At 38.1% G+C, this 17,667-nt stretch overlaps 1 pseudogene across 1 annotated transcript in view; it reads left to right on the forward strand.

Moving 5' to 3' along the window:
* The first annotated feature begins 2,415 nt into the window (after positions 1-2,415).
* Positions 2,416-17,667, forward strand: part of LOC149186350 (uncharacterized) — a 181,289-nt pseudogene continuing 166,037 nt past the window's right edge. Inside the window, exon 1 of the transcript XR_016255693.1 lies at positions 2,416-2,616. The product of XR_016255693.1 is annotated as an uncharacterized LOC149186350 (transcript). The remainder of the gene's footprint in view (positions 2,617-17,667) is intronic.

A 17,667-nucleotide genomic window follows, 5' to 3' on the forward strand; every position in this document is an offset into this window, starting at 1 on the left:
TTTTTTTTTTTTTTTTCTCTTTTGCACTATGTAAGTGCATATTGAATTAAATGTGTTAATTCATGACTATGAAGGTTGTGAATTGTGATTTTCTCCTTCTCGAAGAGCCTCTCTAGCGTCATTTTGAAGGTATTGCAATTTTTTGGGGTCAAAAGAATTCCGCCCTATGGGAGATTTTGTTGGACATGTTGAATTTTTGACTCTAATTGTTTCTTTCCAATACAAGAGAAACATAAATAAATTGGCTGTGATATGATTTTAAGTCTGAGAGTTGATCTCCATTCAAAACTTCCTCCATTTTCTCACACAAACCATGCGAGAAAATTACATAATCTACTACACTTACTCCATTGTAAGTATTGCAAGTCAAATTACCGGACTTTGCCCATCTAGTCAAGCCATTACAAATGACTAAATCAAAGTGTTAGGATATTCCGACACATAGGAAATAGTTAAGTACAACTTGGTCTAGTATAGAGTTAGGTAAAATGTGTTTCTTTACCTTGTACATTTTGTAACTTACAATCCGACGGTCACGATATGTAGTGATCCGATGGTTCATTCTCTCCTCGATATTACCGACACTTGATACGTGGCTTGACACCCGATTGGTCCATGATTTCTATTTAAAGCGCATGGAGGGTCATTTGTAGGGTATTCCGTGCATGAGAGAAGCATATGTAAATTTTCATTCTTTTATTAATAAATTCCCTGAAGTGGCGCGTTGGCTCAAGCCGTGGACTGTTTCCCTCTTTGAGGGTTTTAACCACGTCAAAAATACTGGTGTATTGATCTGCGATCTGGTTGTGAGCGGTGTCCTTTGGTGTTCTGTCTGAGGAACTTACCCTGTAAATTCCTACACAAAGGCCCCACATAGAGTAAGTAATTGTTCACCAAAGAGATTGCAACCCTTGTCCTCTGTAATTCTTTCCCACTGATGATTACTCACTTCTGTAAGCCAAATAGGGTTGCAATCATCTTTACAACAAAGAATGCTAGCTTGCTCACTTGCAGTCCTAGCATTGAAATCACCCACTATAAGGACTTCACTTAGCTGTGAATATGTTGCAATATTCACTTTTAAGGCTGCAAATGCATCTTTGTGGTCAAGCCCTCTACCTTTGTAGATTTTTGAAACCCGCGACGCAAAATAGCATGCTGCAATTCTGATGTGGTTTCCATTTTTTGATATTTTAAACCAAATGAATTGCTTATTTGAGTCTTCTTTTTCTAACTGAATGAGACGACCTTCTTTCTCCCTTACTAACCATGATACCATTGTGCCCTTTGCCATTCCCTGCTGCCTTGTTCGACACTGCCATCTTCCAGTATCCTTCAAACAGAGGTGTCTTACACCCTTCGTGCTCATGTGTTTCTATGAGGCAAATTATGTCTTTATCTTCCGCAATAGGCCCTAACCCAGGTCCTCGTCTCCATGGGTAACCTCTACAGTTCCAACAAACTAATCTTAAGGAAACCTGGGTATGACTTGATTGCTATTTATTTTGACATGCAAGACTCACATTTGAGTCTTTGTCCGTGCTTTCCCATACTGACTTAGCTTTTCGATTTCCCGTTGAAGAGTTTGTTGCCTCTTCTTTGTTACCATCTTGCTACTCTGTTTTGGAAGGAGGTCCAAATCGCGCTATCACAACTTTGCCTTTATAAATCCATGCTCTCTTGCCTTCATCTCTTGCTGCCCTAACATTTAAGATTTCCTCCTTTCTTTCCTCCTGTTGTTTTACAGTTAAATCTTTTTCTAGGAAAAAAAGAAAACCCCTCAAGAGATGTTTCTTGATATAAACAACCAATTACGTATATGTTTTTTTTTTTTTTGGAAAAAAACATAAATTAAAATTTTCAATAAAATATATATTATTAAAATTTTTTACCCATAACATTGTATATAAACTTAATAAACTGTAATGATGTATAAACATTATATCATGTCAAACTTAAAATTAACTGTTTATAAATATAAGCTTTTAAACCAAAATACCAAATTAAATTAAAAATGTAAGCTTTTAACCCAAAATACCAAATTAAATTAAAAATTCAACAAAATTTCCACATCAATGATAAATATTCAACCCTTAAGCTTTATATATCACAATTACATTGGAATTTAGGATAGCAAACACCAAAAAATGGGATCAAATATGTGGATACAAAAACATTGGGCAGAGTACCCACGTCATAGAGTAAACGGATGATGATTCAGAGCATGGGAACAAATCAAACACTTTATTCTACAGTTTTTCGCCTATTGGCTTAGAGAGATTGATGGGTACACTGACGGCGTTATCAACGCGGAATTTAACGTCGCCCGAACAGTAATAAAGTTAACGGCAGAGATACGAGTAAATGCGCTTTTTCATTCATTGTGCGTGACGAGGGGCGGATTCCAAGGTACATATTTAAATTTGACAGAAAGGTCCTTTTGAGGTCCGCTTTCTTTCTCGGTATTGGTAAAGGGGGAAAATACGCAGAAGAAAGAAAGGAGACTTGAGTAAGAAGCATTGGTACCTGTACCTCAGCCAGCTTAATTTAATTTAATGCGGGGGGCGAGAAGGCGGGTGTGACTGACTGTTGGAGCTGAGATTTTCTCGCACAGAGGTAATTTTCTTCTCCAAAATTCAATTTCATTCACGAAAATCCAACGGTTTTAGTTGCTGTTTACTTTGCTGTCTGCAAAACTCGAGTTAAGTGGGTTTATTTTTGGTTCTATCATTTTCTCAAATTTTTATTTTAGATTTTGTATTTTTGAGTTCATGGCCACAATCACTTCTTTCTCACAAACTGTTTACTGTTTGTTGAATTATTTTAAGAAATTGGGCCACTCCTCTTTTATCATTTAAATTTCTTAAATTTCTTGAATTTCTGTGGGTTATACTGGGTTTCATGATATTAGCATTCAAACATTTCATACCGTGCTTCAGCAGATATTAATATATTATGTGTTTATGATGCTGGGTAGTCTAATTGATGGATCTTCATCCTCTTTCTACATACGATAATATATTTGAACTTGATTTTTAGTGAACAATTGTTGTTCCAGTTTTGAGTTATCGGGATGGACTTTTTTATTTTATTTTATTTTTTTATATGTATTTTATCATTATTAATATTATTTTAAATTATTATTGTTGTTGTTGTCGTCATTGAGGTGGGTTGGTTGGCTTAACAGATGCAGTTTACGTTAAATTCAATTGGTTTAATCTCCCAAGTACACGTTTGTGTTTTTTGGTCTGTAAAAATGTTTTTGCACGAAACGGTGGAATGCATTGGAACATTGTTATCCTATGCTTTAGTGGATATTATGTTCCCTTTCTACATTTATTTTTTATGTTGTTGCTTAACATGAGTTACACTGGCTTTTAGTTATGGCACTAGGTCATGGATTACTGCATTTTTCTTAAGCTCTTTTTATCTTTTAAGTTTTGGGCATGTTCCGGCCTTTAACAGATAGATTTTAGTTTAAATTTAGTTGATTTTAGCATCCAATTATACACGTTTTGTGTTTTGGTTCTATGTCTGTCATTATGGTCTCACATTGGCTCCTCACGTTCTAAAGATTGGCCACCCAATTATACACGTTTTGTTTTTTGGTGCTATGTAAAAATGTTTGTGAACAAAGTGGTGGTCGCTTTCTGTCATTATGGTCTCACATGGGCTCCTCACGTTCTAAAGATTGGCCTTACCTTATATTTCTGGAAACCTATTTCCTGGAGTGTTTAATTTCAGCCAAAGAAGGAAAACATAGTGTACTGGCTTTTTCAAGGGAGCCCCATATTGCCTTAGCAATGTTGTAGGAATCTGGGGGATTGACATTTTGGGAACCGTTGTCATTGATCATCATCAACCTTGCTTTGTTGCTCCAGTAGTCTCAAAAGCTGAATTATGTTTTGCTAATTGCCCATATATTGGACCTGTGCTATGTTATGGATAAATAAGAAATAGACGCAAGCTGCTCAAAGGATAGACAATCATGGAATAGACCCAATCTTTGCAAAGAAGAAAAGCAACTCAAAGAGTATGTCACCCAATATACCAAGATTTGGCACTTAGATGCCTTCACATATGTACTTTCGAAGCTTCATGTAGCAGTTGGTGGTTCCAAGAATAATAATATGCATTGATGCTAATTTGTGTGACCTTGCAACATATGGTGGACTACATGTAGATTATGTGGTGTGTTTGTTGCAGGGGCTATTATCAGAATGCTATAAGTGTTTGTCATGACCTCTGGGGTTAGCTTGTCTAAATTGTCATCAGCCTTCAAGCATGTAGAGCATGCGTGAGAGAAATTGGCTATATAGTAATTTTGGGGTGTTAGTTGTTATTTTCCTTGGTAGATCTTGTGATATGTGGTATTACACAATATGTATAGAGGCATTGAGATGGACCCCATTTAGAATGGGGATCCATAATGTAAAGGGCTAATTGCCCCAAGGCACAGTTAGCCTAGTTGATTGGTTCTAAAGTATGCATGGTCAATTTGAGAAGTTGGAGGGTGGAAGCATACATGTAATTTGTAGGGGCCTATGTTCACGAGCAAAGTAGGGCTGCAATTGTTGGCTTTTAGGTACCTTTGCTAACCATATCCAATGAAACATGATGAAGTTGTAACTTGTTCACACTTGAATTCTTCCATCTTGATCAAGACATTTGTAGTGTCTTGTTGCCAAACCTTGAGGTAGAATGAGGCAGTGTTCTTCACATTTTCCAGGTTCACCTCCATTCACTCGTTTGAATGATTCAACACTTGTTTCAATCAATGATGCAGTAAGTTTTTAGGACGAGAGGGCACTGGAGCAAGGAAACACATTTGAGGGACTTGTTGAAGCACACCCAAAATTCTAGGGAGCATCACAAGGGACATCGGAGCCCTTAATTGACATATATGAAAATTGAAACACAACTCATTGAAATTCTATACATAACAATGCATCAATAACATACATCAGTACATGTCACGTAATAAATCATAAACAATGCTTGTAATGATCTAACAACATAATAGTCACATTTCACAAATCATCGATCACGATTGTATTTGTCATTATATTTGGAAAATTCAAAAGTTATATATATAGGTCATAAGAAATTTGATATAAGAACAAGTCAAATGACAAACGAGCAGCATTGCTCAAGGCAATGCTCCACTAGTCTCTGCTTCCAACTACTGCCCAAAGGAATAAGGACTAACCATGGGAATGTTGCTATCTAAATAAGAATCATTTGCATTCTCTGGAATACTCAATTGCATTCATTTTAATTTTTCTTTTTTGTCCTCGTTTCCTTGAACAATGGACTTTGATCAAAAGGGAGCGTTGGCTTGTCTCATTTTTTAAATGGGATGTTGTCTTTGGCACCCCATTAAAAAGGGACGTACGGAGACAACTTACTTAGAGTTCCCACAACTTGGGAGCATGGGGAGTGCATCACGTACCTTCAGTAATGTCCCTGTGTAACATCGGTTTCAATTGGGTAGGGGTAACACATGTTCATGTTGAATATCTCTTGAATGCTCTTTTCATAGGCCTTAACAACTCCATTTGTGAGGGCTTTGTCAATCTTGAATGTTAGGAGCTATAGGGCCTGAGAGGTCATTCCTGTCCATGGTGTTATACTTGTGGACTTCAATAATCTCATCAAGGCATGGAACGTCATGGTTGTCATTCAAGGTAATAAAATTTATCAATGTGGGCAGTGTTGATATAAAAAATGGTATTATCAACTAGGTAAAAGGGTCTAGTGGGATCAACATGGATAATGTGGTTCACAGTGCAAAAAAAGTGTAGGTATATATGAAAATACAGTGAAGGAAATTTAGAGAGCTAGGGCATGAAGGTGTCTAGAAGATAGGATCAAGAGGCATGACTCTCAAGCAGAAGGATAATAGACAAGATATTGAAATAAGTCCAGAAAATCACTTCTCTAGGGAACAATTCACTTATTGCACTTAGTTTGGAACTATTGTGATCATTGATGTCCAAATTATAATGTGCAATCAAGTGAGGTTGACAAGGAGTGATTGGAACACCATTGTGCTTGTGAATTTGTGTGAGGGCTATTCGAGCCTTATTAAGTGCATCATTTGAAAATCAAAATAAATCTTGTGTTTAAGCATCACTATTGGGAGTGAACATGCATGGGAGAGACTAGTATGTACTCGTTCTATCCTTTATAGTTTGACCCTTTTTCATTTCTTAGTAGAAATTTCCATATGGGGAGTGGGCATTCACTTGACTATCTACTTCACCATCCAATGTGTGCAACTGTTTAGAGCCATTCGTAGCTAACTTATCCAAAACATACATTTCAAGCTAGAGATACTTTAATTTTCAAGTTTGATTATTGCACTTAGAGTCAAACAACAAACCCAGCTCACCTTGTTGTAGGCTGTAGCACCTTGGGTTTGAGGTGTTTGTCATATCTAGCCTCAACACTCACTTTGAGCTAGTTGCTTCCATTCTACATAGAGTCTAATTTTGTCCAATTGTACAAGATGGGCTTCTAACTAATCATCATTGCCTATTTGTTTTTCCGATCTTTTTTAGTCTTGATATTATGGTTGTCAAGTCTCGTTAATGTTTTTTTTCAATTTTGTCTTTAGTTGTTTCCTCATATTGATGAATCCCACTAAGCTTTTCCTGAGTTTGAGGTTGGAAACATTGACGGTGAGTGATCATGAAGCTTCGAAGTGATTGATGACTATATTTGCAAAAATATGTGCCATTACTTGATCTATAATTGATCAGCCTATGGTTGAATCAATTCACCAACATGAGCCTCAATTATCTATATGCAAAAAAATAATCTTTCTATGTTTATTTCTATTGTGTATTCAAACTGTAAATAACTTATTGCTAGAATACAATCATACGTAGTAAATAACATAAAGATTACCTTGGAGAACCTAATGTTTTTGGTTCCTTATTATTTCTCAGGGTTTTATATGTGGAGCAATGCATTCTTTCGCTGAGATTTTGTGAATTTTACTCACATTTTCACAGATATAGAATTGTTTTAGGCTAAGTTGCAGGAAATATCAATGAACCCTTGTATTTATATGAGAAACTTGTCAAAATGTCAAAACAAGTACAAATGACTTGAAAACACCCTAAGCCGCACCATAGGGTGTGCTACAATTTGCAAGCATTGTGGGTGGGGATGTGTTCTTTCTAATCACAAAATCTAGTACTTTACTGCAAAGCCCCACAAGGTGCTAGGACTAGTGGAACATTAGAATTGTTGCCATTGTTACCTAAACAACAACTTCCCTTTTTTCAGTGAAGGACAAGTCCAACAAAAGGGAGGCTTCCCTGGTAGGACTTAGAGTTCCTAAGGCAGATACACAACCAAGTCTAAGGTCTCTTAAGTAGCTATCCAAATCATCACCAATAAAATATATCAAGCATGTTAACGGTTAGGTGGTCAATCAAGATGAATTCCAGATTTGGTTTAAAGTGTTTTACAGTTGATCCAGGGGGCTTATTAAGTAACATTTTCATGCAAAGCAATACCCAAACCAGTAAAATCACCAATGGCTGTTTTAATACTTGTATAAAACATAGGAAATTACAGCAGTAAACAAGTTACAATAGCAATACAATTTAGCCCTCAAAATGAGTTACAAACCAGTAGAAAATATGGCTAAAATAGTAAATAAATCTAAGGTTTAATTATTCTTTTAAAATCTGAAAATTAGAAGGCATATAGCAACCAACTAAAACAAGATGTCTATCCCTAATCATGTAGAAATATAAATCAAGAAGGAAGTAAAATGATTATAGGTCAAAGACGCAAGAAAACCATAGGAATTTAGGTCAAAGACGCAAGAAAACCTTAGGAATTTATGTCAAGAAAATGCAAGAAAACCCTATAATTTCAGGTCAGAAATATGTACGAAACGCCATATGTGTAGGTTTTTTGTCATTTGATGGCTGAAAGTCAAATGTAAGCTAAATAAAATCTTAAATTTACCCAAAAACATATTATAAAACTTGAATTTATAAAATACGATTGACTAGATTAGGAAAAGACTAGTGCCTACTATTTTTTTGGGGCATATGGGGTCAACTAAAGACTCCCTTGAGAGGATGCGAGTATATATCTAGGGTTGTCCACTACAAACCCTAGAAGATCCACCTAGTACTTTACAAACTTAAAAAGAACTCAATTGACGACACTCCACTAGCAATCTCCCAAGGGTTTTAAAGAAGGGCTTTGTCCAAGAACAATATGAAGAAACTGCCCCACCACCACTAGAGAAGTACAATTACACTTATAATCATCAATAAACAAAACCAAACAAGATTAAGTGAGATCACTTACTCAAGTATCATTTTCATCCACAAATCCTAGTCATGAGCATCCATAGAGTTGTAAAGCCATCCACAAAACATTTCCTCAAGAAGTTGCTCTAGCCATCCATCCATAACAAATATGAAGAAAATAAAGTAAAACTAGACAAGTTGTTATTCTTCACAAGTTCTAGCGATGAGTTACAAACGAGAAGTGTTTCTCTTATTTATATGATAGATCTAACACCCTTCTAATTACAATAATAATATTTTCCTAGTGCTATCCTCCATTTGGCCAAGGCTGCGGGGGGTCTTTGAGGTACCTTTGAACAGTTTTCAATCTTCAGCCAACTCCAAAGGATAGAGTTAATGAAGTTCTTAGAGTCTTGGATGGTGATAACAGAGCAGATATTCACACCACAGGTCTGGGTTCAATAACTGGGTTCAAGAACCGATGCAATCAGTTCATGTTCCAACTGTTATTCATGAGCTTGTTGCAAAATAACAATTTTAGACAATGAGCCCTCCCATTCTATCTTTAAGATGGAAAGATTTATTTCAAGTTCAAATTACAGTGCCAAGAAAACAACAATGGTGCTGTCTATAAATGGCAGGTTAGTTGAGGGCACTGCATTAAAGAAGAGGTGTAATCAAATTTGTTTAATATGTCATCTCACCAAAGGCATTGAGACCTTTTATCATATGTCTATGTTGCTGCCACCTGAGCACGTGGATGTGACTGTTCATCCTACAAAGAGGGAGGTCAACCTTTAAGCATGCACTGATTCTTCAAATCCAGTAGGGAGTGTTGATGCATTTTGTAGAAGAAACTTGTTGAGGGTCAAAAAGGTCAAGGTGCCCTGGCTGTTATGAGGTGTAAATGTGAAGAGATGAAGAAATGGACAGGCTTGAAAGCTGTGTAGGGGTCCATTTCAGATCTGCGCTAGCTTTTGACAGAGTAACCCAGGATCAGCAAACATTAATAGCAAACACAGTTCTGCTATCATGATTTAAGGAAGCTTTCAGCCAACAGAAATGCTATACAGAAGAAGTAAACTGTTTTCTATAGCCTTTCAGGTCTGATAACAATATATTTCCAGCAAGTTGTTGAGAAGCATTGGTCCAGTGCCAAGAGCACCATTAGCATGATGCAGTATTAACCCTTTTGCAGATTAACTGAAGGAAACAGACTTAAAGTTACCTATCAGATACTACATTGAGGAGAACTGATCTTATACAGTCCTTGTTTGACATCACAACTTTAAAGGAAAGAGGAGTGCTCCATGTTTATGATGATGAAGGAGATTCATGTTAAATTTCCATGAAACTCTGCAACTACTTAGTGAATTACTGAAAACTGAAATCTAGTTAACTTTCACCAAGATACAGAGCTTCTTAACAACTTATAAGCAGCGGAATAAAAACACAGAGATAAAAACACATGCACAAATTGACACACTTATTTTTCTCAGGAAACCCAACAGGGAAAACCTGCTTGCTTGATGTGGCTATTTTATTGATTGTTCTTGAGCACTTGGATCTATTACAAAGCAATCTGTCTCTCTTGAGAAAGCGTTCTGCTTCTCACACAAATCTCAGCTGATACAATTGATCTTGGCTGGCCTAGATCCTGCTTGATCTTGGCCCTCTAGCACACAATTGTTCCTCTGCTGCCTCCTTGACTTGCTCTGCAAAACCTGCTCACTTCTGCTTGATTTCTGTGCACTAGAGGCTCCTTAATCCTTGCGCACTAGGTCCCTATTTCCTAGCGCACATCAGCCCCTATTCTCTAGTGCAGATCAACTCCTATTTTATAGGGAAAATCCCTATATCCTTGCGCACTTCCTGCCTCCTATTTCTTAGGACCCAACTCCTCTTCTCTGCGCACAACCAACTCCTAAATCCTAGCACACTTGTGCCTCCTATTTCTTAGGACACAATTCTTGCGCTCTCCACAATCAAGGCTCTCTCACAAACTCGTGAGCTTTGTCTTGTCTGTTATGATTATAATTCATAATAAAATAATAAAGGTAAATATAAATATAAATATAATAAACGATAAATAATTAACTAATGATTAGTTAGTTAACAATGAAAAGGTTCGTGAAAGGGTACTTACTTGGCTATATATACAGGACCCTCATTCTCAATTGTAATCATTCTTATTCATTCATTTTAATATATAATATTTGTATCCTCATGGATATCTTTATATTCCAAGTCTTCTGGAGTAATTAATTTGTAGAAGGAACTTTGTTCGCTTCATTGGTATTAGAGCTTTGTCTATTCCGGCCTTTGGCCATCAACTTGTTGTCAATTGTGTTGTTGTCGTGAAGTTTGAAGCGTTTCGTTACAAAAAGTTGGAGTTTCTCCATATTGCCAATTAGGGCTTTGGCCATTAAATAAAAAAAAAAGTCATACCTACGGTTGCTCCCCTACGGCTACAATGCTACCGCCCCTACGGCTACAATGCTACTGTTTCTCCCCATATGGCTACAATGCTATGGTTGCTCTCCTACGACTACAATGCTACTACTGAGTGCCCCACAACTCTGCACACCCGTCGAAACCTAACGAACCAGTCGCTATACACATCATTGGTGTTGCCGCAACGCGTAGCCCGACCATCGATCGCCTAACACCATTGTGCGACCAACATTTTTCCACTAACTCCTCCGCTCCACTTGTCGCACTGGACCTTGCTGGCTGCAAGACTACATAGTCGACAAACTACCGCCAATTGTCCCTGCTTGCAGGTTTCCGCAGCTAGCCGCCTCTCATCACTGCAACGATTTATTTTCTTTGCCACTATCGCAATACCACAACTATCATTTGTCTACACCACCACTGTTTTCTATCTGTGTGAATGCCACCATTGTCACAACTGCAACCAAAGCCACCAAAGTCGAACACCCCAATCATAAGTGCCATGTACCCCGTGTATCTCTATGGTTGCTTACTCTCGCTGAAGGTGGTACCAGGAGGTCCGACTCTCTTCTGATTCTCCCCAAACAACTCTTCTGCTCACTTGGCTTGAACTCTCCCTATATTGGGAGTCATTAACTGAGTGGCTACCTACACTCGCCTGGGCTCTGCTCCTCATCATCCCGCTGGTCGACCTAACTGCCAACTAGCCCAAGGCCCCAAACTCAAACTGAGATACTGGCTAAGGCTCCATCTTGAGTAGTTTCTTTTGAGGGACTCTCTCAGAGCCCTGCTCTTGCTCTAAGGACTCTCTCAGAGCCCTGCTCTCCTCAACCATCACTTCTCTACTCTGAGCACTCCCTGCCTTGCTGCTCAAGGCTGTGCTTGTCTCAACTTGTAGTAGGTACGTATTCTTCTTACTTACACCTATCTGGTTCTTACATCCAAAAGCTAAGTACTGGAGGTTGTTGAAATGTAACTAGTGTCAGTCTTAATAAATTATTCTTGAGTAATGACTTGATGTAATTATTGATGTACTTGTCAAAAGAAAAGAAAAAGAAAAGAAAAATTATTTGTAAGAGAAAATTATTATTATTGAAATGGGTTTCTTGTCCATCATGTTGTGGTCTTAGGTTAAAGCACGCATTGAGTGCTCTAGTGGTCTTGTTGACAAGTCAAAAGGTCAAAGTCATGATGTACTAGCCCCTAGAGGGCTCATGTAACAAGGAAGGAAAATTATTATTGTAAAATGTGATGTCTAGAAGCCTCTAAGGGATGAGTTGGTCAACTCTCTTCATGTTAGCCCAAGGAGGCCTAATTTGCTCTTTTGAAAGCCTATATAAAGAGGAACCTCACCTCATTTGTGATACGTCAATCAAGCGATATATTTGTGTTCCTAGTGAAGTCTGGGCAAGGAAGAAGAAGGAGAGCAAAATTCTCTTGGAAGCCAACAAAGTTCTTCGGAGACCAGTGAACTGTTTAAGGAAATCTCAGTCCTTGCTGCCCACACGTGTAAGTTTTGGAGGAGAACCTAGGGTTTCCTCAATCTTGTTTTGTAGAGAAGTTGTTTAAGGGTTTGGCTGGCTCATCTCTCGGAATGTTTGGTCTTGGGTCAAGGTCAAGGTCTTGGAAGTCTTCATTGAAATTCTATAAGAAGGGATTTTTGTGGGTTTTCCTTTATAGGAGAGGTTTTGGCCCTGGCTAACATCCTTCTTCTGGTGTTCTTGTGTTTACATTGTGATATTTTCATTGGCATTTGTCTTGATGATGAACATAACTAAATAATGTTGATAATGTCCTAGTATATATAACACAAGAAAATGTCAAGGATTAAAGAGAAATCAAATTTAAAATAACTCTATCTACTTTGCCCAAGATTTCTCACATGGTTTCAGAGCTAAGGCTATGAACAAAGGGCATAAAGAAGATCAATTTTGGCATAATTTTGTCTCTAGGAAGTCAATTGTCCTAGACTGAATTTGTGGAGGCAAATAAATCAAAGTTTTGGGCATGATTACCAACTCTAATTGTAGAAGTAAGGCCGCAGGCATTGTAAAGATAGAAAGAGCACATTAAGGACATTTCAACCTTATTCATGGAGACCTAGAGGCTAATATAATAGCCTTCTCCCAACCACATCCATTGACAAGAAGATCGAAGATTTCTGGCATCATCACCAACCCTAAATTCTGTAACTAGACCACAAGCCTACTTTAGTAGAGTGAGGTACAAAATCTTGCATTTGGAGGGATCGAGAAGCTAGTCTAGTAGCCCAAGGAAGGCCACATATTCTAATGGAGGAGCGAAGGTCAAAAGAAGTCTCCCAAGGTTTGCTAAACTCCACAATTTTTCTGAGCAACTCCTATACCAGGTGTGTATATGGATTGACAATTTATTTAAAAGTATCATTAAAGAATTGTTCTAAGTTTTCAAGGCATTGAAGGCCCATCTATTGTCATCTGTAATAACCCTAGAAAGGAGTCAAATCCTTTGCATATAGTCCGAAATTCTATACCAGTATTCTATACATAAGTGTCACGTTGGCAACCCATGAAGGACTATCTCCAAAAGAATCAAAATTCTAAGTCTACACTTGGGCATATAGAGAATCAAGTCCAAACTCAATGAGAGTATTGTTGGCCTTGTTGAAGGGTTAATTTGAACATAATTGCTGTGGCTCAAACATATGTAAAGATTGAGCTATCAAAATGTGGATAGTCTGCTGTAGATGTCCTTCACCACACGGCAAGTCTAGGGCTACTCAAACTGCTCCTGGTTGATCAGACCCTTGAGCTCTTCTTCTACCACTTTAGCAACCACCTAAGTACCACCTAAGTCCATGAAGATGGTGTACTTCGGGCTCCAACTTGGGCACTATCATGCTACCCTCCAATAGACCATAAATGCCCAATCCACTGTCCACACTTACCCTGCTCTCCAACAGACCATAAATGCCTAATCCACTGTCCACACTTGGTCCAATCTCACGCTTCCCTCCAATAGACCACGAGCGTCCAATACATTGTCCTCTCCTAAGACACCATCCACCTGCAAATCACATCAACTCAAGGGGACAAACATGCTTATGTTCTGCAACCTTCTGTGGCCCCACTTGACATACATACAACTGCTAATGTGCCTGCTCATAGGATGTCCACAAACACACCTCATCCACTAACATCCATTCATCACCAAGAGACCATCTGCAAGCATATTGCTGCTGCCCCTTTTGACACACATACAACTGCTAATGTGCTTGCTCATAGGATGTCCACAAACACACCTCATCCACTAACATCCATTCATCACCAAGAGACCATCTGCAACCATATTGCTGCTGCCTTCTTGCCCTTGGGTTATGTGCACATTACTGTAGCTTCCTATCACTAGTTAGGGCACTCAACATTGCGTGACAGCCCTCCAAAATTGCTACAATAGTTCTCCAATCACTGTGTTTCCTCTCCCAAAGGACAGCTCCAAAGATAGGCACCCAAACTTACTCTAGGGTATGAGGCTCTTCCCCAACGTACCCTGCAACACTTTTGTACCAATCAACAACATCAACTTATCCAAACACATGGAAGAAACACCATTGTTCACCTGCGCTGTATTAGGAGAAGTCGCGGCTAGGGCAGAGGAGCTTTCCTAGCCCACTTGGCCCACAAAACAAACCTCCCAACTTGCTACTGTAGGTGTCCTAACCTGCGGCCTGAACATAGACAACATAACCCTTAAAATATGCACATAAATCCCTCTTACCTCTCCTTTGAGCTGCGACTTGATTTGGTAAAGGAGTCTGCTCCAAAAACAAGAGAAAACCAAACCAAACAACCCTCCTAGTCACCATGAATGATGCTCTAGGTCTGCAGATTCTCTCTGCAAGAATTTGCACCTGAAGACATAGATGATTCCTTGCCAAACTCGACTCCCTGTCTCAGACTCCCTTGCCTCAGATTCGCACTCCAAATCGTAGAGTTAATGACGTGTGAATGCACTTAGGATCATGCTCCAATGACCTCACACTCGAGTCCTTTTGATATATTCTCATGTGGCTTCAATAGTGGGCTTGTCCAACTGTCATAAGGCCTATTATGACTTTAGACGACCTCAACTTTGTTCCACAAGCCCACACCATAACTTCAAAATTTAATATCTCCTCATAGACAACTCAAATTTCGATGATTTTCAATGCGTTCGGTTTGTCTTGACGTCCTCTATCATCTCCATCCATCACATGCCAAATTCTCTCCATGGTTTTGGCCCCAACATTGATGGGTACAAAACCCCAAGCTTGGGTTTCAAGCCCACAAAAGGCTTTTGTGTGCCAACTCCTCCACGACCCTCAATCCTAGGGTTTGGAGTACCTTCCAAGCTACAAATCTCAACATGACCATATTGCTTGATTGAGAATTGATCTTACATCAAAATCTCGAGATCATTTTTGAGTTTTAGAAGAAGTCTTCAAGAGAAATCGTCTAAGAATCTTGGAAACTCGAGTCCTTGCATTTTGTAAGAAAGTTCAGGCATATAAGCTTGAGGTAGTTGTAACGGTATCAACAAGGAGGTCTCTTTGAAGTCAGTGAAGTTCTGTTTTTAACAAGAAATATTCAAATTAAAAATTCTTGGTTAAGGGATATTGTCGTAGTCAGTTCTTTGGACCTGTGCATCACAAAGTTGCAAGCATAAAAACCACAGTTTATTGATCTTGAAGAGATGGTAGAGGCAGTGTTGTGATAGTCATCTCTTTAAAGGAAGGTTCTGTTTGTTGTCAAAAATCAAGAAATCTTCAATTATGTTCCACTGTGAAAAGGGTTGATTGCTGATGGTAATATCAAGAATCGGTATTTGGGTATAAGAGATATCCTTGCAGACAGATCCTTATATTTGTGCATCTCTTATGAGCAAGCAGCAGACCAGTAATCAAGAAGAGGTAAGCAAATCAATATAGTGGAGTATATATTAAGTTGATGCACACCTTGAGGACAAAACGATGAAGCGACCATAACATCCAGGATAACTGGTCAGTACGACAAAGGAATGTAACATTGAGGTCCGTATGATATATTTTATTAAGCATCCAACATGAAATACTGTAGGGTAGGTTGAGTATATGAATCTTGGGCTGCTTGTTAAATTTATTAAAACCCTAGTCATATAGAAACCCTAACCCTATTCCCTCATAAAAACCCTAACCCTCAATCCTTAGGGTTTGTGTACAATCTATGGCTCATGTCAAGTAGGCATGGATAAGGTTGATAAGCTATATATGGAACCCTTAGTCTAGGGTTGGCACTTGAACACCCTAGGAGTTCAACCTCTAAGTCTCATGGTAACCTTAGATTGACAGATTGACATCATGCTTTTATTATTGCATATTTTGCTTGGGTATACTTGTCAATGAATGTTGCAGGTATAGGAAGTAAAGGAAGAAGGATGAGCAGATCCTCTGTTTTGGTAAGCATGATGGAAGGAGGGAACTGTAAGGACCCTTGGATCCTTGGGCACTCTGAAGTATAAAGATAGATTCATGGTATAATCGTGCGGCTGTGGATGCCTGGAAGAGTTAATAACAACATATGAAAGAATTCATGAACCTGATATAGTAGTCCGCTAGCCGATATAAAGATTTTGATGCAAATAAGGATCATTTTTGGATCCTCCTTTGTGATGTCATGGAGTGACCTTTTCAGCTTGGAAGAATGACCATGATGATTATTATCCATTCTATATGTTTTTGAAACATGCCTCTTAAGAAGGTTCAATTGTAGCAAGATGGACCTCATCCTAGAAATGAGGAACAGGGCTAGGTGACTCGTTGAGATATGTTTCGCTAAAGACTTTGATGGAGTTTGAAGAAAGACCATGATATTGATAAAGACATGATATACTGTTAGGTTTTTCTCGATTCTGCTATATGAAGAAGATTCACTTTAAGAAGGATAAGATGACTCCATTGGGTTGTTGCCTTGGTAATTGGTCTGAGGATACACCACGATGATAGATATGATCACAGGGTGCAGATGGTTTGATGATCATGTCCTGGTGGATCACTTTCTTAATGTTCAACAGGGAGCCATGTTTGAGCTCGATGATGATTAATTTGTGAATATGCAAGTGATGAAGTCTGAAGATGATCACATCACAAAGGACCATCATAAAGAGGTAACTTTAATTTGATGTTCATTTTTATTTTTGAACTCATCTGGTTGAGCTGAAACAGGGCTACCGAAAAGAGGATTGTAGAAAATCAGCTACAACTAGTACTCATGTGATTGGATGGAAGATCCTGTTAGGGTCCTATAATAATAGGATTCATAATTTTGAATTGGCTATGGTTAGTCTTGTAATATTGTACATACTCTTGCTTTTTTGCAAAATGTTTTCCATATTAAAAATAAAAAATGTAAAGAGGGTATGTCCTAAAAGAATAATCAAAGGACAAAAAGAAAGAAAAAGATAAAAAAAGTGAAAAAGATGAACCCCAAAAAGAAATAAAATAGATCATGAAAGTGTGCAAATTCAAATGCCACTACCTTTTACCTTACTTTGTAAAATAAGGTTGTGTGCAACTTGTCAGAAATGCCACAATCCATGATGGTCAAATAACTTAATCTTGACTCATTCATGCTTTAAATTTTATGTTGATAGATAGAGAATAAAGATCTAGCCAAACTATTTAACCTTGGTAGATCGGTAGTTAGGTCGAGAATAAAAATGAGCTCATCAGTTTAATCTGAGCCAGTGCAAGTTATAAGGTTAGAATTAGATAGTTTGTTTGTCAAAAGAAAAGAAAATAAAGGGTCAACAAGCTCAAATGCACCCAATAAAATGAAGAAAAAATATTAGGATAAATAAAGGGTAGGTAGAAAAAAGGTTGCAAATGCGCAAGGTTGCTGAGTCAAAAGCACATTTATCATGTTTAATCCTATTTTTC

Source organism: Pinus tabuliformis, chromosome 3_1, assembly GCF_031772625.1.
Source record: "Pinus tabuliformis cultivar Carrire ecotype Pingquan chromosome 3_1, CPIR1, whole genome shotgun sequence".
NCBI classification, from domain to species: Eukaryota; Viridiplantae; Streptophyta; class Pinopsida; order Pinales; family Pinaceae; genus Pinus; species Pinus tabuliformis.